Here is a 23,164-nt window from a genome sequence, read left to right as displayed (position 1 = left end):
AGCTCTAATGGAATGATTTCCCTGTAATTTGTTTTCTCTAGATGGCTTGCCAGGATTTTGTTACCTTTGCGAAGTCCTGGGTCACAGAGTCTTACACTGTCCTGTAGTTGAAATATGCGACCTCAGCCCCAACATGATATTCCCTTTTCTTTATTTTGCTCAGTGTAAAACCATGGAAATAAGCCCCCACTTTTCCTGGATTTTTCCACAATTTCTAGCCATGCCACTGCTGTTGATACATTCTGACTGATTTTTAACCAGTAAAACATTTACGTTTTTCTCTTCAATCAGCACAGTGTTCCAAGTATCTGCTGAGAGCTGACAACCTCTTTCAGGGCAACTACGTTGGTGAAGCTTTTGAATAAAGATTAATCACCATCTGTCTCCTGTTTTTTATTAAGGATATTAACCCTTCTGTATATGTTACAAGTGGTTTTTTTTTTTCCAGTTGATTGTTTAGCTTTTGACTTTTTAGGGTATGTTTTGTCCCCCAAATATTGTATTATTATTATTTTTACTTTTTAAAAAATATTTATTTATTTTTGAAGGAGAGAGGGAGAGAACATGAGCAGGGGAGGGGTAGAGAGAGAGGGAGACACACAATCCGAAGCAGGCTCCAGGCTCCGAGGTGTCAGCACAGAGCCCGACGCGGGGCTCGAATCCACGAACCATGAAATCATGACCTGAACTGAAGTTGGCCGCTTAACTGACCGACTCACACAGGTGTCCCTATATTTTTTATGTAATAAATCTTTTCATCCTTTTCAGTTATAGTCTGGCCTATGACATATGCTCATCTGTTTTCTCCCAGTCACGAAGAGGAAATTTCCAATGACAGAGGTCACATGAGGTCATTCCTTTGGCTTGGGCACCTGTAATGGCTTTGGGGAAAAAGCCTGGCAGCATGCAGGGTGGTAGTGATCGTGTCACTGACTTGGGATTTGTGATTGCTGAGAAATTAGCAACACTGTGCACATAAAACATCCGGGGTAAATGTCAGCCCTCGGCACTTGGACACTCTTGTTTTCCCTCCTTTTTTTTTTTTTTTTTTAAATTTTTTTAACGTTTATTTATCTTTGAGATAGAGAAAGAGACAGAGCACGAATGGGGGAGGGTCAGAGAGAGGGAGACAGAATCCGAAACAGGCTCCAGGCTCTGAGCTGTCAGCACAGAGCCCGATGCGGGGCTCGAACTCACGGACCGCGAGATCGTGACCTGAGCCGAAGTCGGCTGCCCAACCGACTGAGCCACCCAGGCGCCCCTTGTTTTCCCTCCTTGAACGACATTCCCTCAGCCCCAGAAAAGCAATGATCATATTTTATAAACATACACTCTCACTTGCTTGCAGTCATGATCAGAATCAACAATTGTCTTCAAGTTAACATTGTAATACAGGTGTCTTTCCATATTCCCATATCCTTATTTTCATTGGTCACATATTATTCTAATTAGTTGACTGTATCAGAATTTCCTTTGAATTTTTTTTTTTTTGGTCTTAGCCCGGGTTTCCCCTAAAAGTAGACCTTAGTCAAAAATTTTGGGGTAAGAAGTTGATTTGGGGGTAGCATGTGGTCAGATCACGCATCCTTTTGCGCTGGAAAATCATTTGTTGTCGACTTTATTTCAAAGCCTTTGTTGTAAAGGTGTTGTAGCTTTGAGCGATAGCTTCCCCATTTCTTTCTTTAAAGAAATCTTTTTTAATTGTTTATTTCTAAGAGAGAGAAGGCACAAGTGGGGCAAGGGCAGAGAGAAAGGGAGACAGAGGATCCAAAGTGGGCTCTGTGCTGACAGCAGAGCAGAGAGCCTGATTCGGGCCTTGAACTCAAAAACTGTGAGATCATGACCTGAGGCAAAGTTGGGCACTTAACCGACTGAGTGACCCGGGCTCCTCAGCTTCCCCATTTCCAGGGCTTGTGATGTGTTTGAACTGCCTGGACCCCCATGCGTGGCCATTCACTGGTTTCTGCTTGGAATGCTCTGTAAACCACCATTCAAAAGGTGTCTCCTCTGGAAAGTTTGCCCTGGTGCTTTGGGTAGAATTAAGTTTCTATAAGACTCTGTAGCCACCAATACTAGAGCGGTTATCTGTTTTTTGTTTTTGTTACTGTTTTTTTTTTTTTTTTTAATTAAAAAACAATTTAATGTTTATTCATTTTTGAGAGACAGAGAGAGACTGAGCATGAGCCGGGGAGGGGCAGAGAGAGAGAGAGGGAGACACAGGATCTGAAACAGGCTCCAGGCTCTGAGCTGTCAGCACAGAGCTCAGCACGGGGCTCGAACCCATGAACTGCAAGATCATGACCTGAGCCGAAGTCAAATGCTCACCCTACCAAGCCTCCTGGTACCCCTCTGTTTCCTGTTTTTATTTAGACAGATGAACACTCATGGGGTCGTTGCTCTAAGGCACCATCCAGGGGTGTCCTCATACTACACCTTAGATTCTTATATTCCAATTCTTGATATGCTTTTTGTCTCCGTTCCGCTCTAAACTCTTCCAGGCCAAACTTTATTCTGTTCTTCATTTTCAGTTCTGTACATATCCTGTCATTTTACAACTTTTGAGTGAAATCAACAGATGCCCTGGACCAACCAGCTAGAACCTGTGAGTTTATTGATAAAAGGGAAACCACTTTGCCTTGTCACATAAGGTCCATGGCAACTAATGGTTGACTGTTCAGTCCTCTCTGATGTAATGGCCAAATGCTATTTTAATTAAATTTTTTTTATTGTGGTAAAACATCTAAAATATAAAATTAATCTTTAAAAACTTTTTTTTAATGTTTATTTATTTTTTGAGAGACAGAGACCGAGCATAAGCAGGGGAGGGGCAGAGAGACAGGGAGTCACAGAATCCAAAGCAGGCTCCAGGCTCTGAGCTGTCAGCATAGAGCCTGATGTGAGGCTCAAACCCATGAACTGTGAGATCATGACCTGAGCTGAAGTCAGACGCTTAACTGACGGAGCCACGCAGGCACCCCTAAAATTAATCTTTTTTAACCATTTTTAAGTGTACAGTTCAGTGGCATTAAGTACATTTGCATTCTTGGACAATGGTCACCTCTGTCCATCTCCAGAAATTTTTCATGTTTCCAAAATGAAACTCCTCATCTATTTTATTTTTTTTAAATGCCCCCCCCGACTCCTTGTCTATTTTAATTTAAAAAGTATTTATCAGAGTAACATGTGCACATAATTTAAGAATAATATAGTACAATAAGTCATATATATATATGTGTGTGTGTGTGTGTGTATATATATATATATATATATATATATATATTTTTTTTTTTTTTTTTTTTTTTTTTTTAAGTTTATTTATTTTGAAGAGCTCCTGAGTGGCTCGGTCTGTTAAGTATCCAACTTCGGCTCAGGTTATCATACGGTTCAGGAGATCGAGCCCAGTGTCGGGCTCTGTGTTCACCATGTGGACTCTCCCTGGGGTTCTCTGTCCATCTTTCTGCCCCTTACCTGTGCACACTTGTGAGATCACCACCTGAGCTGAGATGAAGAGTCAGGCACTTCACCGACTGAGCCACCCAGGCGACCCAGCACCGCAAATGTTCTAAAGAAAAAGCTCAGTTTCCCATTCCTTCCCCAGCTCTTTCTCTCAACCTACAGGCAGTTACATTCTCTTTTCATAGTTGCTTTTGATAATTATCTCCATATTTACAAATACTGAGTTTTTCCTGCTATTTTGATTTTACTTTACTTTTTACATTTGTTTAAACTGAAGTAGAGTTGACACACCTGTACTGCTATTTTTATTTATTTATTTTGTTTTCCTTTGAAGTTTTTGTTAACTAACTGGAATTAAAATACACAATGTGATATTAGTTTCAGGGGTACTGCTATTTTTAAATGTATCAGGTTAACATTGTCTACAGACTTCCGTAACTTTAGTGGAAGCTCTGGCTTTTTTCTCTCTACCACCTTTATTCTCAGTCCTTCCTACAGAGATTCTTTGAGTTTTGGTTCAATCAGTAATAATCCTGATGTCATTGTGGTTCAGTCAATGACTAGGGTTTATACCATTTGAGCTCATAGTGACGTAAAAACCTTGCATTCAGGGTGCAGGTGAAAGAGAAAGACTGAGTCACTCTGAAGTTTTTTATTTAATTTTTTTGGGGGGGTGTCTAGAGCCCCATCAGGGCTTTCTGATCCACTTGGTGTCCCAGAATTTTGAGATGCTAAGGCTTGATTTCTCTAGAGACAAACCCTCTGTATGCAGTGTGGGCGGGGTGGGGAAGCCAGGGTTGGGTGAGGACTGTAGTCCCCTGGCTCCGTGGGCTTGGCTCCCAACCCGTCCCTTTGTCTCTAGTCTTTGCTATCCCCCTGCCTTTGATTCTAGATGCTTCTCGACACATGGGCTCTGCAGAGTGAATTCCTGTGCTTCCCACAGCGTGGCTGTCTCTGGGCAGTTAGGTGGAAATGCCAGTGCGTGTAACATCTATGGTCCTGGATCATCCACACATGTGCTAATATCCCTTGTCTGTCACTGTTTCCTTTCTCTTTGTCCTGTGGATGATAGCCTTTTAATTTGGTCTCTATGGTTCTGGTTGAGCGTAGGGAGGGAAAGGAAGCGTGTACGTGTGGTCAATCTGTCACAACTCACTTGAGATTCACATGCTCCTTAAATAGAGAAAAGGCCCCAACATTTAAAATTCAGTTAAAACCCATCAGGCATTTCTGCAAATTTGTGACAAGTGGGAGCACTGGGGAGTGGGAAGGATGGGTCAGTCTTTCATTCTTACTCTCTTTCCTCAAGATGTGGAGAAAATTAGGGTACAGAATGAAAGCTTGAAAAAGAAACTCATTTTTGGAAGGACCCACTGTTCATATGATGTTCATGATGTCTCGAGGGTGTGGGTGTGATGGTGAGAACACACTGAAATCCGATTTGCATGATATGTTTTTGATGTGTTTGATAGATTTAGAAACTTATTATTTTATACCACTTGGGTAAGGTTATTTTCATGTTTTAGAAAATCTTCCCGTTTGAAGATCAAAGTTAAGATGTAGTGTCGGCTCTGGCATAGTATTGGCATGCTTTGGAGTTGGGGCTCGCAAGTTCACGTTCCTGGGATGAACCCTGGGGACAGTGGAGACCGTCCACTGGCCCCGCCACTGTGGACTCATGCATTTTTTAAAAATGTTTGTTGATTCATTTTGAGAGAGATTGTGTGATTTGGGGAAGGGTGGAGAGAAAGAATCCCAAGCAGCCTCCACATAGTCAGTGCAGAGCCCCGTATGGGGCTGGATGCCATGAACCGTGAGATCAAGACCTGGACTTAAATCAAGAGGTAGGTGCTTAACAGGTGCCCCAGGATCAGGCATTCTTAATGCCGTCTGCTGTAGACTCTGAATCCTGAAACTCCTCCTGGCCCGTCTTTAGAAGCCTCCCCTTGAACTTCAAACCTGCCCCTGCTCTCTGCTGCTTTGCTTTTTATGCGCCGTTTCTCAATGGAAGGAAATTTGCTCCTGGGCACCGATGAGGTGCCCAGAGACCATTCACTTGCTCCAAATGTTTGTTCAGGGAGACACAGACATCGACAGAAGCTGGGGGGTGGGGTGGGTGGGTGAGAACCACCTCTGACTGTTGAGCTTTGCCCTGTTTGTCCAGTGGATCCAGGCTTTGGAAGGTCCGAGGGCACTGGTGTTTAGTGGAGGACAGCTGTCTTGTTTCAGTCCCTCTTTTTCCTGCGTCCTTGCTCCTGGATTCTTGCTCCTGCTTCTTGCCAGTAGGTGGCATGCTAGGCCTGGCAAAAACCAGCAAGAACTGTGCTGTGAGCAGCTGGTTTGATCTTGCAGGGCCGGTTTTCCCCAGATGGGCGGTGCTGCGAAGAAATTCCCTGAAGGCAGCGCAAGGAGGATTGCCAGTAGGGATCCCCTCAGGCTGGACAGAGGGTCATCTTGTCTTCGCTGTGTTTTAGAGTGTGTTTGCACCTCTCTTCTCTCTCCCCCTTCCCCCCTACACACGCCTCAATCTTTAATATGAAAACCCCATTAGCTCCCACTTTTTGATCCTTGCTGGCATCCAGGTCAAGGGATGATGGTGTAACCGACAAAGGTCCTCGGAGGAGTCGATGAAACTCAGGTTAGAGGCAAGGCTTTGGGATAAAGCAGACCAGGACTGGGGCCGGAGGCAGAGAGTGGAATCCGCTCACCAAGTCAAAGCTGGGCATCTGTCAAGGATGGCAGAGGGGAAGGTGGCGGTGTGGGCTCACAAACTGTCCATGACTGCACAGGAGTGGCTGTGTCTGGGGGTGTCCTTGGCACCTGTGAACCTGGGCCTGCCAGTCAGCCTCTTGCCAGGCGTGTGGAGTGAGACTGTAAGAAGTTACGTACTGGGGTGAGGGAGCGATGGGTTCGAATTCAGCTCTGACAGCTCCTTGCACCGTGAGTCGGGACATGTTACACACCTTCCCTGAGCCTTTGACTTGTCCTCTTCCAGATGTGTTGATAATAGTCAAGGGGTGTTGTCCACGTCAGGTGCAAAATTCTTCTTCCTGCCTCTGGAATCGAAGAGGTGCTTTGTAAATGGCATCTTGTGGCGTAATGAGTCATTTATGAAAGCATAATGCCAAGGAAAAAATAAAAGGCATGTCATAAATAAAATATTTGGTCACAAAGGGGAAGAAATCTGGGAAAACAGTGCTCAGTGCACCTGTCCTGCCCCGGGAAGGTGAGTTCCATCTTCCTGAAGGCAGTACGGTACTTCTGTGTGATGGGTGGGGAAGTTCTGTGCCTTAAAGATGGCAGTAAAAACACTGTTGAGCTCACATGGAGCTACATCCCTTGGTTCACTCCTAATTTGTGTCTTATTTCTAATTACATAGTGACGATACAATATTTTCTGGTCCACACCTAGGTAGCCTCATTTAGGAAGGAAAAAGGAGTATATCCAGAGCATTCGCAAGTATACTTTCAAATACAATAAGGATGTGGTACATAGATAAAATGGAGTATTACTCGGTGATCAAAAAGAATGAAGTCTTGCCATTTGCAACTACGTGGATGGAACCAGAGGGTATTATGCTAAGCGAAATTAGTCAGAGAAAGACAGATATCCTATGATTTCACTCAGATGTGGGATTTAAGAAACACACAGATGATCACAGGGGAAGAGAAGGAAAAATAAGATACAAACAGAGAGGGAGACAAACCATAAGAGAGTCTTAAATACAGAGAACAGACTGAGGGTGGGTGGAGGGAGGTGGGTGGGGGATGGGCTAGATGGGTGATGGGCATCAAGGAGGGCAATTTTTGGGATGAGCAGTGGGTGTCGTATGTAAGAGGCGAGTCCCTGGGCTCTACTCCTGAAGCTAAGACCACACTGCATGTTAACTAACTTGGATTTAATTAAAATAAATATAATGAAGCCACATAGTGGAGAGCAGACACCAGGAACAGGGACAATACTCCCTTCCTCCCTCCAGGCTCTCCTTCCACTTCCTCTCTTTTGGGGTGAACAGCATCACCCCTGAGACCCCACACCAGCCTAAGCTGTGGAAAGATTTGGACACCTCAGTGGATGGAATTTCTTCTGTGTGCAAGTGTGCTGAGCATCACAGGTAGCTCTTAACTCATGGACGTGGGGTAGGGACTTTCTGGTTTTGAAATCTCACATTTTAATTTTCTCGTACTCCAACTTGTGCTCTTTATTGGAAAGCTGATAATAACAGGGGCACCTGGATGGCTCAGTTGGTTAAGTGTCCGACTCTTGTTTTCGGCTCAGGTCATGATCTCATGGTTTGTGAGTTCGAGATCCGCGTCGGGCTCTGTGCTGACAGAGTGGAGTCTGCTTGGGATTGTCTCTCTCCCTCTTTCTCTGCTCCTCCCCACACTTGCCCCCCCCCCTCAAAATAAATAAATAAACATTTTAAAAACAGAAAAAAAAAGCTGATAATAATGGTCAACCTGTAAGCTTATATATTTGGGGGCACCTGTGGACTTCTATTTCCAAATCTTGTGCCAAGGCTCTGCTGATGATGACAGGAAGGCACAAATGAGTTGGAAGTGAGCTGGAGGTGAAGACTTCCACCCCCTGTGCCCATCAGTTACACCCCATAGAGGTCAACTCCACCCCACAGCTGCAGGGTCCTGTTGAATCCAGACAACGAAGGTGTGTGGTTTGATCATAAGGAGCCATAAGGATGAAAGCATAGGAGGTGAACCCAGGTCTCCCTGATAAGTCACTGTGCAAACCACCATTCCATTGTAGAATGTTCTCTATTTGTGCAAAGTTCGGCACCCTCTGCTAGAATACATTTTTACATTAATAATTTGCTTGCATTTATCCATTCATTCATTCAACAGTTTTATTTACTTTTGAAAGAGTGTATGAGCAGAGGAGGGGCAGAGAGAGGGGGACAGACAGAGGATCCCAGGCAGGCTTGAAGACAGCAGAGAGCCTGATGCGGGGCTTGAATTCACAAACTGTTAGATCATGACCTGAGCCGAAGTTGGACGCTCAACCAAACCAGGCGCCCCTCCGATTTGCTTTTACAATGTGGTTTTATTGAACCAGCTCTGTGAAAATGTCACTGTCTATTTATGGTCTGAAAAGAAGGCAATTGCTGATTTGATGGAAGAGGAGCTTGAAGAGGATTTATGAGACTGGCATTTGTTTTGTTCTTTGGATCAAAAACTCAGATGGCAAATTTCAGATAGGCCAGAACATTCTGAGGTAGCCACCTACCTAGCTTTGCTGTCTAGTCCCCTGAAGTCATAGAGGGACTTGATCTGAATGAAAGGATGGTTCTTAAGTTTTTTATCCCTAACCATCTTTTTTCAAGTTAAAAAAAAAATTGTTTTAACGTAAGCTCTATGCCCAGCATGGGGCTCGAACTCACTACCTGGAGATCACATACTCTACGAACTGAGCCAGCCAGGTGCCTCAATAAACGTCTGTTTTATGGCTCTCTTTGCCACCAAGACCTCAGTGGCAAGCTGTATTTATGAAATCATTTTTCATTTCCTTTTTCATTAAATCTTCAAATATGCTTGTCTATTATGCAAGTTATGGTTAAGCATCTTTGTGGCTACTACCATGTTCAGTGCATCCTGTGTTCTCCTAGTTTCCCCCTCTCCTCCCCTCCCTTTCCTCCCTCCCTCCCTTTCCTCCCTCCCTCCCTCCCTCCCTTCCTCCCTTCCTTCCTTCCTTCCTTCCTTCCTTCCTTCCTTCCTTCCTTCCTAATAACCTTCCTTCCTCCCTTCCTTCCTTCCTCCCTTCTTCTCTCCCTTCCTTCTTTCCTTCTTCTCTCCCTTCCTTCCTCCCTCTCTTCTTCCCTCCCTTCCTTCCTTCCTTCCTTCCTTCCTCCCTTCCTTCCTTCCTTCCTTCCTTCTTCTCTCCCTTCTTTCCTTCTTCTCTCCCTTCCTTCCTCCCTTCCTTCCTCCCTCCCTTCTTCCCTTCCTTCCTCCCTTCCTTCCTCCCTCTCTTCTTCCCTCCCTTCCTTCCTTCCTTCCTTCCTCCCTTCTTCTCTCCCTTCCTTCTTTCCTTCTTCTCTCCCTTCCTTCCTCCCTTCCTTCCTCCCTCCCTTCTTCCCTTCCTTCCTTCCTTCCTTCCTAATAACCTTCCTTCCTCCCTTCCTTCCTCCCTTCTTCTCTCCCTTCCTTCTTTCCTTCTTCTCTCCCTTCCTTCCTCCCTTCCTTCCTCCCTCTCTTCTTTCCTTCCTTCCTTCCTTCCTTCCTTCCTTCCTTCCTTCCTAATAACCTTCCTTCCTTCCTTCCTTCCTTCCTTCCTTCCTTCCTTCCTAATAACCTGCGTTATCTATCAGTGAATACCCTAGTTACTAAAAACCAACACTTGGGATGTATGACCACAGGATAAGATAGCAGAAATTGAGATTTTCCTGGGAATTCGTACTACACCTGATCTTGTTAACCAACTTTGTAATTTTCATGACAACATCGAGGTTTATAACATCTAAATAGGAAGTCTTATAATCAATTTATTGTCAAAATAACAATAATTATTGCTAGTTTTATTGAGAATGTACTAAGTCCCAGACACTGGGCTAGGCCCTTCACATGCATTACATCTTGTGTGCCTTAACAGTACTGTGAAGTAAATAACAGCCCAATTTATCTAAAGAGGAACCCGAGTCTTTAGTCCCACCATTAGGGAGGGGCAGAAGTAGAGCCTAGTTCTGTCTGTCTGTGGAGATCATGCTGTTAGCCACTCCATGGTGTTGGTCCTCCGTCAATGGAATCTGAGAAAAATCTCAAGTTGTGATGGGGTACTTGGTTTCCTTCTGGGCTGATTTCTTTCTAGGCAGACGAAGGAGGAAACATGCATTTGTAATAGATACTCTTTTCAATTTTTGGACCTGCTTTCTCCTCACAACTCCATCACGATCTGCAGAAACACGGTAGTGGGGACAACAGAAGCCTGTTGATGGGAAGTTGGATTGTGGCAACCAATGTGATCTTCTTTGTGTGGCTGTTGGATTTTCCATCTGCTAATATTTGAGAAGAAAAATATTTCTCTGTAGAAACCTCTGGGAAGCGTCTTGGTATTATTTGGTTTGGCTTCAAGTGTTCTCCTCCTGATGATATTTGAGAAAGAAAATATTTTCCCTGAAAACTTCTAGGAAGCACCTGAGTATTTATTTTCTTTCTTTCTTTCTTTCTTTCTTTCTTTCTTTCTTTCTTTCTTTCTTTCTTTCTTTCTTTCAAGATCTGGCTTCATATGTTTCTCCTTTTTAAAATCATTTTTGAAATGTTGATTTATTTTTATTAATTTTTTTAATGTTTATTTTTGAGAGACAAAGAGTGTGAATAAGGGAGGGGCAGAGAGGGAGGGAGACACAGAATCTGAAGCAGGCTCCAGGCTCTGAGCTGTCAACATAGAACCTGACACAGGGCTTGAACTCACAATTGGCCAGATCATGACCTGAGCTAAAGTCGGACGCTCAACCGACTGAGCCACCCAGGTGCCCCCATTGTTGATTTATTTTTGAGAGAGTACGTGTGCACGCTCTAGAGTCAGAGAGAGGTGGGGGAGAGAGAGTCCCAAGCAGGCTCTGTGCTGACAGCCCAGAGCCCATTGTGGGGGCTCTATTTGACCAACTCTGAGACCATGACCTGAGCTGAAATCAAGAATCAGATGTTTGATTGAGCTACCCAGGTGCCCCCATATGTTAGCAATAACTAACTAGCAGTAACTCTTTGTGAATTCTCCACTAATACCCTATGCATGATCTATATAGACAGATCTCAGTCTATCACTGTATCTTTCTGTCATTCTTTCATTCTATCTACTTACTGACATACTGACCTTTGACAGAAGTCCTTCCTCACTGGAAATGTATTAACTCTCTCTTTGCTCCTGGGCGGGACTGACGTGATCTGGTTTCCCTTGACAGAATTTATTTGCTACTGAGAAAGGAGGGTTAGAAAAGCCATACTGAACCCTGGATGATGCTGAACAGTCATGAAATTACTCTTACGTGGATTACAATGGCTTCTTAGTTTCTGTTATAGTCCTTCTTTGCCACCCATCTGTGTTTGTGAGGTAGGGAATGAAGTTGGGTCATATTGCTGCCTGAAGAATTGAGTTGTGGTTGTCATCTTTTCATGGTCCAATTTATTCTCCTTCTTCATAAACATCTGCTCTGTTCTAAGGAACACTCCGTCCTTTGTGTGCGAGAATGGCAGATCGAAGGGTCAGAGAGGAACTGGTGGGAGGGGAAAGAAGAGGGAGTAGATGTTATTGAAGAACAATAGAGAAATGAATTCTCTTTTTTTTTTTTTTAAGTGGGGGAGGGGAAGAGAGACGGACAGAGACACAGAATCCGAGGCAGGCTTCAGGCTCTGAGATGTCAGCACAGAGCCCAACAGGGGTTCAGACCCACGAACTGTGAGATCATGACCTGAGCCGGTCAGATGCTTAACTGACTGAGCCACCCAGGTGCCCCAAATTATTATTATTATTATTTGTAATGTTTATTCATTTTGAGACAGCAAGCAAGGGAGGTGCAGACAGAGAGGGAGAGAGAGAATCCCAAGCAGGCTCTGCACTGTCAGAGCCCAACACAGGGCTCGATCTCACGAACAGATCATTATCTGAGCCAAAATCAAGAGTTGGACACTTAACCAACTGAGCCACCAGGTGCCCTGAGAAATGAATTCTTACTTCTTACAACACATCCCTTCTTTGCTCCCTGAGCCAGCTGGGCTTATTTATTTAGACAAGGAAGTGGAAGAGTTTCCAATGACTTTGACCTTCTGATGGCCACGTGTGCTTTTTAACCAAATGGATGAAGTAATTATTGGTACAGGGGGCTATCTGGGTTTTGGAAGAATGAATTTGTCTCATGGTACCTAAAAAGCCAGTCTGCCTAGCACCATTTCCAGCCAGACAGAACTGGAGAAAAGACCAGACTCTAGCTGTAGAGTAGGTTTATTTTATTTTATTTTTTATTTGTTTTTGTTGTTTTCCTTATTGTTTTTTTTTAATTTTTTAAAAATGTTTTTATTTTTACTTTTGAGACAGAGACAGAGCATGAGCAGGGGAGGGGCAGAGAGAAGGGGAGACACAGAATCTGAAGCAGGCTCCAGGCTCTGAGCTGTCAGCACAGAGCCCGATGCGGGGCTTGAACTCATGGAGTGTGAGATCATGACCTGAGCTGAAGTCGGACACTTAACCGACTGAGCCACCCAGTCGTCCCTCCTTACTGTTTTTGTTTGTGGATCCCAGTTATTAAATTTAGGGACAGATGATAGATCTAGTGTATGGCATTAAAATCACATGACAAATTTCGCTACCAGTCAAGACAAGAGCCAAGAGTCCAGTAATTGGGATGGAGTGGGAAGACTTAGCTACTCTCCTCTACCAGCATCAAGAGCTCATTTCTGTTCTGGAAAAATGACCCAGAGTCCTTTTTAGAGCCTCTGCATGGTTATTTCCATTAAGGGTGCTATAGGTTTTCTGATCTGCTCCACACCTGCAATAAGGCTTTCAACCTGAGAGAAAAAGAGAGAGGCTAGGAAGCAACAAGGTGTTTCCAAGATGGTGGCTTTTGGGAATCAAATGCATCATTGATTGTTTGAGAACATCCCAGTGGTATCTTGGGAAGACCAAGTGTTCTGTCCTTGGAGTCCAAAGATGCTTTTCACCCACCTCGAGCACAATCTGTACTTGGCTTTCTAGTCAGGTTGATGGTTTAGTGGCGATCTACCCACACTTTCTGCCTTGGGTCTGGCAGGTCTCAAGGACAGGTCTGTGTGCTGGGTAATAGGTACAGCATGCTCTCACAGAGCAGCCTGAACACCATTGACCTTGGTCTTCAAGTAGGCTTCGCAGTTCAGGCAACTTTTATAGTAATTGAATCACCAACTTAAAACATCTTTGGACCTGATCTGTGAGTGAAGAAGGAAATAACATGAAATTTCTGCATTTGAAGAGTCTAGGAAAATTGATGGACGTATCCCAACATCAGATTCACACAGAATTTATGGTGTCAAATCTAGGTTAACAAATAATTTCTTAATGAAATTCTCATCATCCAAGGCCTGTGAACTGCTTTTGTAAAATTTTTATTTTATTTTTTTATGAGTTGCTTTTGAAGGACAAGAATACAAATAGAGTAAAAAAATTGCATCTCCGTGATGTCACATCATCTGGAGGGAAGTGAAACAGCTCCAATGGACAGAGAATTTTCAGTGTGTCTCAGGACAGACATTGAACGTCTTACCTTTGCGATTTTCTTATCTTTCGTAGCTGGCCAACTCCTAGTTCGTTGTTCTTCAGGGAATGCAGACAGTGGTGTTGACTAGAGTCCACTCCATCTTTAAAAAAATTTTTTTAAAATGTTTATTCATCTTAGTGAGTGAGCGAGTAAGGGGCAGAGAAAGAGGCAGACACAGAATCTGAAGTAGGCTCCAGGCTATGAGCTGTCAGCATAGAGCCCGAGGCGGGGCTCGAACTCACGAACGGTGAGGTCATGAACTGAGCTGAAATCAAACGCTTAACCTGAGACTGAGCCACCCAGGTGCCCCAAGAGTCAATTTTATCTTAATATGTTTTTATGTCTTTTTCTTGGGGAAGGGCAGGTTCAAAAGGGAGATAGGAGGTGGATCAGATTATCAGTAGAAGGTTTTTATTTTTTAATTAAAAATTTTTTAAAGGTTATATATATACATATATATGCATATACACACACACACACACACACATATATATATATATATATATATATGTATATATATATATATGTAAATGCTTATTTTGAGAGGGAGAGGCAGAAAGAGAAAGGGAGAGAGACAATCCCAGCAGGCTCTGTGCTGTCAGTGCAGAGCCTGACATGGGGCTCGAACTCATGAACTGTGAGATCGTGACCTGATCCGAAATCAAGAGTTGGATGCCTAACCCACTGAGCCACCCAGGCTCCCATTTTTAAATTTTAAAAGAAAGCAAAACAATATGTGACTTTACTGGGAAAATGCAGAAACCATTCTATGAGTATATGCAGGTCTGTCCCTTGGCTTTGCTCTAAGTTGGGATCCCTGGAGAGTGACTTTCCTTCCTGGAAATTCGGAGGCCCTGGGTGGAATAGCCAAGCTTTAGAAATACACAGAGGGGCGCTTGGGTGGCTCAGTTGGTTAAGCATCCAACTTTGGCTCAGGTCATGATCTCACCGTTTGTGAGTTCAAGTCCCTCCTTAGGCTCTGTGCTGATGGCTCAGAGCCTGGAGCCTGCTTTGGATTCTCTGTCTCCCTCTCTGTCTGCCCCTCCCCGATCATGCTCTGTCTCTCTCTCCTTCAAAAATAAACGTTAAAAAAATTTTAATAGAAATACACAGATTCCAGGTGCATCAAGTCTTAAAGCTTGAGGGGATCCCAGAGACAAAGTGACTTACTTAGGGTCCTACAACTAACTAGTAAGTCCAAGCAAGCTGCTTTAGCGACATATCTTCTTGATCTTGAGGGAGACTGCCCCACATGGTTAAGGAATGGTCAACAAGAAAACTTCTAGAAGTCTGCTATGTGATGAGTACTTGCTGGGCACCAAGAATTTAGAGAAGAATTCAGCATGGTCTCTGATGGTGGGGGAGGTTCAAGTTAGTGTAGAGAGGAAATAATAAAAAAATAAACACAAGTGTCAGAAGATACAGGTAGAAGAAATGTTGATGCCCAGCAGACAGTAAGTCCTTATTGAATGAATGAATGACTGAATGAATTTAGGTTATCAGAGAGGTGTGTTAGCTCCCCTGGGAAGAAAGCCTTCATATGGGAGGCTTTAAAGGAAAAGTAGGAGTTGGCTAAATGGAGAATGAAGGAAACCCATCCAGGAATATCAATACATCTGTGAAATCTGACCTTTCAGCATGAAGTAGAGGAAAATCCAGGCCATTTCCCTTAAGGGGCACTTACTCACGGGGCGACTTAGAACCACTTACCGCTTGGAAATAGATTTTTAGCTATAACCCCAGAGTGGATGCTGCTGCTTGCTCGGGGGGAAAATTCCAAAGTCAGGTTTACAGCAGGCAAATTTGGAAACCAGGAATAGAAAATGTTTCAGCAGTGGTGCCCAGGCAAGGCCAGTGCTAATTAAAAAGCCGAGCGATGTTAAGACTCCACAGTAAAAATACTAATGAACCTGGCTCATACTTGCAGAGCATTGACTCTGTGCCGATGCTGAGATACCTACTTTTCCACATTGTGCTTAAAACAACCCTAAGATTTGGCTCCCATTCTTACCCTGTTTTATTGGGGGTGGAGTCGAGATTCGCAGAGTTTAAATTCCTTGCCCAAGGACACACAGTACTGGAAGCAGGACTTGAACTCATCCCAGGTTGGCCTGTTTCCAAAGCACAGGCTAGCCAGTAGGAACAGAGGCCCTGGATGGTGTCCCCTTCCCCAAGGTGGGCTGGGACCAAGACCTTTCTCAATGATGTGCTCAGAGGATTCACTTCCTTTTCCTCATTTCAGGACTGAAGTTCCTACGAGAGCACAGCCTCTAAAAATACAGTCAGGTCTTAAGTGACCTTATTCTTTTACCCTTATTGGAATTTCAAAGATGCCTTCTCTATTAGCGCATTTATGAGCATGCTTGATGTTTCGCAGGACGTTCTCTTCTGCTGTGCTGGTGGTTTTATTCAAAATCATCTGGCTTTTGAAAGTAATTGCTAAGTGGTTCGTTTTAATGGAATCCTTGTTCTCCTCTCAAATTTCCCATTGTATTTTCTCTTCTCTTCTCTTCTCTTCTCTTCTCTTCTCTTCTCTTCTCTTCTCTTCTCTTCAACCTGGAACCACCAAGCATTCATTTGAGCTTGGAAATAGCTTGCAAAATTGTCAGGCCATTGTGTCTCTGGTGTCAGAGAGGCCATCTTGAGAAGGGCCCGGGCTATTGCTGTGATTCTCAGAACCCACAGGGAGCCTGGGTGGCTAAGTCGGTTGAGTGTCTGACTCTTGATTTCGGCTCAGGTTAGGATCTCTCGGTTTGTGAGTTCAAGCCCCACGTCGGGCTTTGTGCTGATGGCATGGAGCCTGCTTGGGATTCTTCCTCTCCCTCTCTCTCTCTCTGCCCCTCTCCTGTTCTTTCTCTCTCTTTCAAAATAAATACATAAAAAAATTTAAAAAAAAGGACCCATTGGCCTTAAAAAATAAAATGCCCAGGCTCCTGGAGACTCAGATTCAGTAAACATTGACAGAGGCCCAGAAATCTGTATTTTTAAACCACATGCCCCAGTGACTCAGGGTTTAGGCAAGTGTGGACCCCCTGTAGGGTGGGAAGGTCATAGGGGACACATCTTACCATGTTTCTCTCTACGATCTTCAGGAACTCAGGTGAGGCACTTCTGTTTTCCTAACTATCCCTGACTTTTCTAAAAATGCTGCCATTTTCTGGGCCCTATCCTGTCTAGAAACCTGACTCTAAGTTTCTGCTGTAGCTACAAGCATTTCAGTGACCAACCTCATGAGCGGTGTTGAGGCAGACATATCCAGGCCTGAGGTCTTGTTTGTTCCTTGTTCACTTCTTCACCAAGCGTCTTGTTGAGCCCTTCCTAAGTTGGGGCCTCTGCTGCCCCCCGTGTGTCTCCCTTGGCTGTTCCAGGCCTCCTCTTTGCTATCAACCCTCAGCTTCTACCAGCAGCTCTGATGCTGCGTGGTGGTGGCTGGAGTCCTGGCCTCCTGCGGTCTGTCCCATGTTACTTCCATCGCCTTTGTGGGCTTAGTGGACATCCATCCTGTAGTGGAGGGTGTTAAGTGTCCTTGTAGAGGGATTCTCATTTCTTCCTTCAGAGAGTCACAACTTCTGCCCTGGCCCCCATGGTCGCTACACGGTGTGGATGTGACCTCTGGACACTGGCCCCACCCTCAGAGTCTTGTTTTCTGCTCCACTAAAGGGTCTGGGGGTTACTTGGCACAGGCAGAGGGGGTCTTGGGGTTTTTGTGTCCTTCCCTGCCCTGTTTATCCTCATGAGCCACAGCAGGTGGGAATTGTAAACTCACCTGGGGCTCTGGTGACATGAATCCAGCTTAAGTGCAGTATTGTTTTTTTATTATTTTGAGAGAGAGAGAGAGAGAGAGAGAGAGCTCGAGCACAAGCAGGGGAGGGACAGAGAGGGAGAGAGAGAACTACAAGCAGGCTCCAGTGCAGAGCCTGAAGCTGGGCTCAAACCCATGAACTGTGAGATCATGACTTGAGCCGAAATCCAGAGTTGGGCATGTAACCGATGGAGCCACCCAGGTGCCCCAGCTGCCTGATTTCTCTTAGCCCCCCCAACCTGTGGTACCATGTTTATCTTTACCGGTTCCCCCAGAATCCCACTCTCCAGTGTGATTCTGCGTTGTCAGGAATGTGAATTAGTGATCCCAGCAGAGCCCTTGAAAACGGAGCTGTGTGGATTTTCCTGGACTAACTCTGCTGCATGGCTTGTGTAACCCCTTGCTGTGGATAAACAAAGGCTCAGTTAGGGGAGCCTGGGTGGCTCAGTCGGTCGAGTGCCCGACTCTTGATCTCCACTCAGGTCATGATCCCCTACTTGTGAGACTGAGCCTGTGTTGGGCTCCTTGCTGACTGCGGCACCTGCTTAAGATTCTCTCTCTCTCTCTCTCTCTCTCTCTCTCTCTCTCTCTCTCTTTCTCTCTCTCTACTTCTGCCCTCTTGCACTCTTTTTCTCTCAAATTAAAAACAAAAAAGGCTTGACTAAAACAGCTAAAACTTGAGTACGTGAGTTGCCAAGGGGCCCGACGAGTCCCCCAGCAGGACGACCCTTCATTTGAAGACCTGCTGAGTGCATGTCTCATCGTGGACACACCTCATGAAACTCAGGATGAGTTAGGAATATTTGTTCTCTCTCTTTATGAGCTTTTTTGTTTTTTATGATGGAAAAAAAAGCAACTTTGGTTCAAAATAAAAGTTAAGCCCCAAACCTAAACCAAAGCTCTCCTCCCTTTTTATTTTTAATTTTTTAAAATGTTTGTTTATTTTTGAGAGAGAGAGAGAAAGCACGAGCAGGGACGGGGCAGGTAGAGAGAGAGGGAGACACAGAATCCGAAGCAGGCTCCAGGCTCTGAGCTGTCAGCAGAGAGCCTGACGAGGGGCTCGAACCCATGAGCCACAAGATCATGACCTGAACTAAAGTCGGACACTTAACCGACTATGCCACCCGGGGTCTCCTCTCCTGTCTTTCTTTTGAGCAGTGAACAAGCCTCTGCTCTTCTCTTATTTTTTAAAAATGTTTTATTTATTTTTGAGAGAGTGCAAGTCGAGGAGGGACAGAGAGAGGGGGACAGAGGATCCAAAGCGGGCTCAGTGCTGACAGCAGGGACCCTGATGTGGGGCTTGAACTCATGAACCAAGAGACCAAGACCTGAGCTGAAGTTGGATGCTCAACCGTCTGAGCCACCCAAGCACCCCATGCCTTTCTTCTATTTCTGTTTGTGTTTTCACTTCTGATGGATTCCAAAAAGCCATATCTACATAGGGGTTTTTGTTTTGTCTCCTTTCCACCCACCTCTTGAGGAGGTATAGTATCTTGCAAAGTAGACTCTGTTGGTGACCTTAACGTTCACCTCTGGTGGTCCCGGTCCAGCTGGGTGTGCTGGTGGGATTCCAGCAGGAGAATGACCGCCCTGCCCGTCTGAGGTCTGCTTGGTGCAGCCCTGCTGGTGGGGGCGGAATCCTGCGACCTGACAAGGGGCTCCCTGGGTTACATTTTGCCTCGTTGGGTTCATTACGGTCATTGTCCCTGAATCGCAGTGTGAGGCTTTTAAACGTCTAAAGTGAACGGATAATACTGCCTTTCATGCGCTGACTCTCAAGGCCTGCTCCTTTTCCAGATCGCCTTTCATCTCTGAAGGGCTACAGGAGGCTGTCTGCCCTTGAACTTCCTTCCTCCTTGCAGACGTCATTCACTATAAAGACAGAGTCCTTCGCATTCATTTTGGTTATTGTTGGCAAAGCTGCTGCATTTTTTTTTTTTTAGTGTTAATGCTGGATGCTGCTCGTGACCTTTTAAAAAAATCAGGTGCTCAGAGGTCTCTTGATAAGTGCTGTTCTGATCTGGGTTTACCAACCACGCAGAAGACTGTTTTGGGAGCATTTGTGTTACTTACTCTAGGAAAGGCGGGGGAGGTGGGGCATGATCCACAGCCTCTCCCCATGGCCCCCTAATTGCTGTCCCTGGAAAATGGTTGTCTGTGACCAGACTACTACTTGTTATGCTAGACTACTCTGCCCTCGCTGATTACGATCTGCACTTGATGTGCCATGCGTTTTGCTTTGTATCAGTTCGTAAGAAAATACAGTCTTGGGTAATAGGAGAAATTGGACGTTGCAGCTACCCAGAGGGCCTGGGTGGAGAGACTAGGTTTCAGGCAGGCCTGCTAGAGATAGGCGGGCCATGCATCCTAGAAATAGGGGGTCCTATTAGGCAGGAGGTGGTGACCGGGAAGGTGCTTGGTGGTCTGTGGCTCTGTGAGACCAGGCTTCATTTGGCCTCTGAAGCGCCCCTTCCCACCACCTTCACTTGACTTTGTGCTCTTTCTTCTAGTTCCACCAAAGTGCAGTTGTGTTTCTGCCTCAGGACCTTTGCGTGTGATTCCTTCAGTACTCCTTTGCCTCCTTCTCTACCGCCCCCCTTCTCACAGCCTTCCCAGGAGTGCCTTCCTCAATTGTACTGTAGGTCAGCTCTTCTCTTACCCGCCTTCCTGGCGCTCTGTGCTTTTTCGCTCTTGGCTTTTACAGTGAGGTTAACAGTTACGTGTTGATTAGTTTGGTTATTCATTTTTGTCTTTAATGCTATCAGGGCAAAGCCTGTCAGTTGCACCTACTACTGCAGACAGCAGGGTGCTTGGTGCACAGGAAGTGTTCAGCAAGGATGTGTTGAATTTGAACAGACCAACAGGAGGAAAGAATGGTCCCCTCTGTGGTCATGGTGTCCTTGGTGGTCATGTTCTTCTGATGGTAAAGAACCCCGTGCCATTTCATAGTACGAGTGGCTGCCTGCTTGAGCCAACCATGAGCTGGCCTGGCTTGTTGTGGCATGTTTGAGGATGGTGGGCTAAACAGCAGAAGGTGATGTTGTAGAGGGAAAATACACTGACGTAAAAATATTTTAAGATGTGATTACAGAGATCTCCATAAAGTCCTTGTGAAACTGGTTAATTTAACCATTTCACAGGTGGCTCAGTCGGTTAAGCGTCTGACTTCAGCTCAGGTTGTGATCTCATGGTTCATGGGTTCGAGCCCCATGTCAGGCTCTGTGCTGACAGCTCAGAGCCTGGAGCTTGCTTTGGGTTCTGTGTCTCTCTCTCACTCTGCTTCTCCCCTGCTCATGCTGTGTCTCTCTCTCTCTCAAAAATAAATTAACATTAAAAAAAAAAAAAGTTCCACAGATGAGGAGTACCTGGGTGGCTCAGTCTGTTAAGTGTCTGACTTTTGATTTCAGCTCAGGGCAAGCCCCACATCAGGCTCTGTGCTGACAATGCAGAGCCTGCTAGGGATTCTTTCTCTCCTCCTCTCTCTACCCCTCACTGGCTCAAGCTCACACTCTCTCTTAAAATAAATAAATAAACTTAAAAAGAAAGTTTTGCAGATAAGTTGATGATCAGAAAAATAAGCTCAAGGGGTAAGAATGCCTGTTTTTCAAATTGAGAATGAGATTTGAGATCTCATGAGATCTCATGAGATCATTTCAAAAGGGAGTGCTTTGCTCCCATGTCCTTTTTATCCAGTGTGTTGGTAAAGGTCAGCAGCCTGAACCTGGGGGGGCTGAACCCCAGGACCCTATGTCTTCGAGCCCCACATACCCTACCTCTTCTGCGGGTTGAGTGCTGGACCTTTTTTTTTCTTTTTAAAGTTTATTTATTTATTTTGAGAGAGAGAGAGAGAGAGAGAGAGAGAGAGAGAATGAATATGAATGGGGGAGTAGAGAGAGAAGGAGAGAGAAAGAATCCCAAGCAGGCTCCGCACCACCAGCACAGAGCCCAGTGCAGGGCTCAAACTCACAAACAGTGAGATCATGACCTGAGCCTAAATCAAGAGTCAGATGCTTAACTGACTGAGCCACCCAGGTGTCCCTAGTGCTGAACGTTTGAAAATCTTCCTCCTAAGTATCCACGAGGACAGATCTTTCCTGGGCTGTGCCCCCCAGCATCAGACCCTGAGACAAGACAACCCTGTGGGCAAGAGATTTATTGGGAACATGATCCCAGGAGAAGCCAGTGAGGAGGTGGACAGGGAAGGGGAAAGAGGCAAGAATGATGTTTCTGGCAAAGTGTCATTCTCAACTTGATCTCACCAAGTAACTCAGTTTGTCCCCACCCAACACAAGTGAGCTGGGCTTTCAGACTCCTGTATCTGTCACCTATCAGCTAAGGGATCTCCTTGACACTTCTGGCTGCACAGGTGCGAATGTCAGAGGCCAAAGAACAGAGGAACCAGAGGACAGGTGCTTAGAAAAGTAAAAGGAATCTGGGGATCTGGGAGGAACACTGGAAGTGTCCTTTATAAGATTGTAACCAAAATAGGTAAGAATTTATGCTAAAATATTACAGACCCACCTGAGACATATTTTCTCATTAAATTACCTCTCATATATATCTATTTTTATTTTGAGAGAGAGAGAGTGCACGCATGCATGCATTGGGGGAGGGGGCAGAGAGAGAGAATCCCAAGCAGACTCCACACTGTCAGCGCAGAGCCTGACATGGGGCTTGAACTCACAAACCTGTGAGATCATGACCTGAGCCGCAATCAAGAGCCGGACGCTCAACCGACTGAGCCACCCAGGCACCCCTAAATTATTTCTCATAATAGCTACTACTTATTTAATAGCATTTTGTGCCGGGTGTTGTGTAAATGCTTTATACATATTATCTCATTTCTTTTTTTTTAATTAAAATTTTTTTTATTTACTTTTTTTTTGAGAGAGAGAGCATGAGCAAGCATGAGCAGAGGAGTGGCAGAGAGAGAGGGAGACACAGAATCTGAAGCAGGCTCCAGGCTCTGAGCTGTCAGCACAGAGCCAGACGCGGGGCTCGAACTCACGGACCACGAGATCATGACCTGAGCTAAAGTTGGTTGCTTAACTGACTGAGCCACCCAGGTGCCCCTAATTCTTTAAAAAAAATTTTTTTTTAATCTTTATTTATTTTGAGAGAGAGAGTGTGAGCTGGGGAGGAGCAGAGAAAGAGGGAGACACAGAATCCGAAGCAGGCTCCAGGCTCTGAGCTGTCAGCACAGAGCCGGACGCGGGGCTCGAACTCACGGATCGTGAGATCATGACCTGAGCTGAAGTCGGACTCTCAACCAACTGAGCCACCCAGGCGCCCCGTCATTTAATTCTTATGATGCCCCTATAATAATATTATTATAATTACTCTACTTTTTTTGGATGAGGAAACTGGTTTGGAAGAATTTACACAGCTCACCCAAATATCACAGACAGAGGTAGTAGAAGCAATCTTCAGACCCAGGCCTATGTGACTTTACGCTTCACGCTTTAAAGCAACACCTTACAGCAGTCATTACTTTCAGAAGGAAATTCAGAAGGACACGAATAATCCTAAGTGAACCTACAGAGGCTCAGCTTGAACACAGTATCTTAGTCCTTCAGTGGCTTTACTTGATCATAAGGCTGCCTTTTCAGAATATTGTGGCCCCAACATGTAGCCACCTCCAGGGTGTGTGGGGCGTCATGTATAAGGACAA

The sequence above is a fragment of the Leopardus geoffroyi genome, chromosome A1 (genome assembly GCF_018350155.1).
Source record: "Leopardus geoffroyi isolate Oge1 chromosome A1, O.geoffroyi_Oge1_pat1.0, whole genome shotgun sequence".
Lineage (NCBI taxonomy): Eukaryota > Metazoa > Chordata > Mammalia > Carnivora > Felidae > Leopardus > Leopardus geoffroyi.
The sequence above is the reverse complement of the archived record's forward strand: the minus strand, read 5'-3'. Positions refer to the sequence as shown.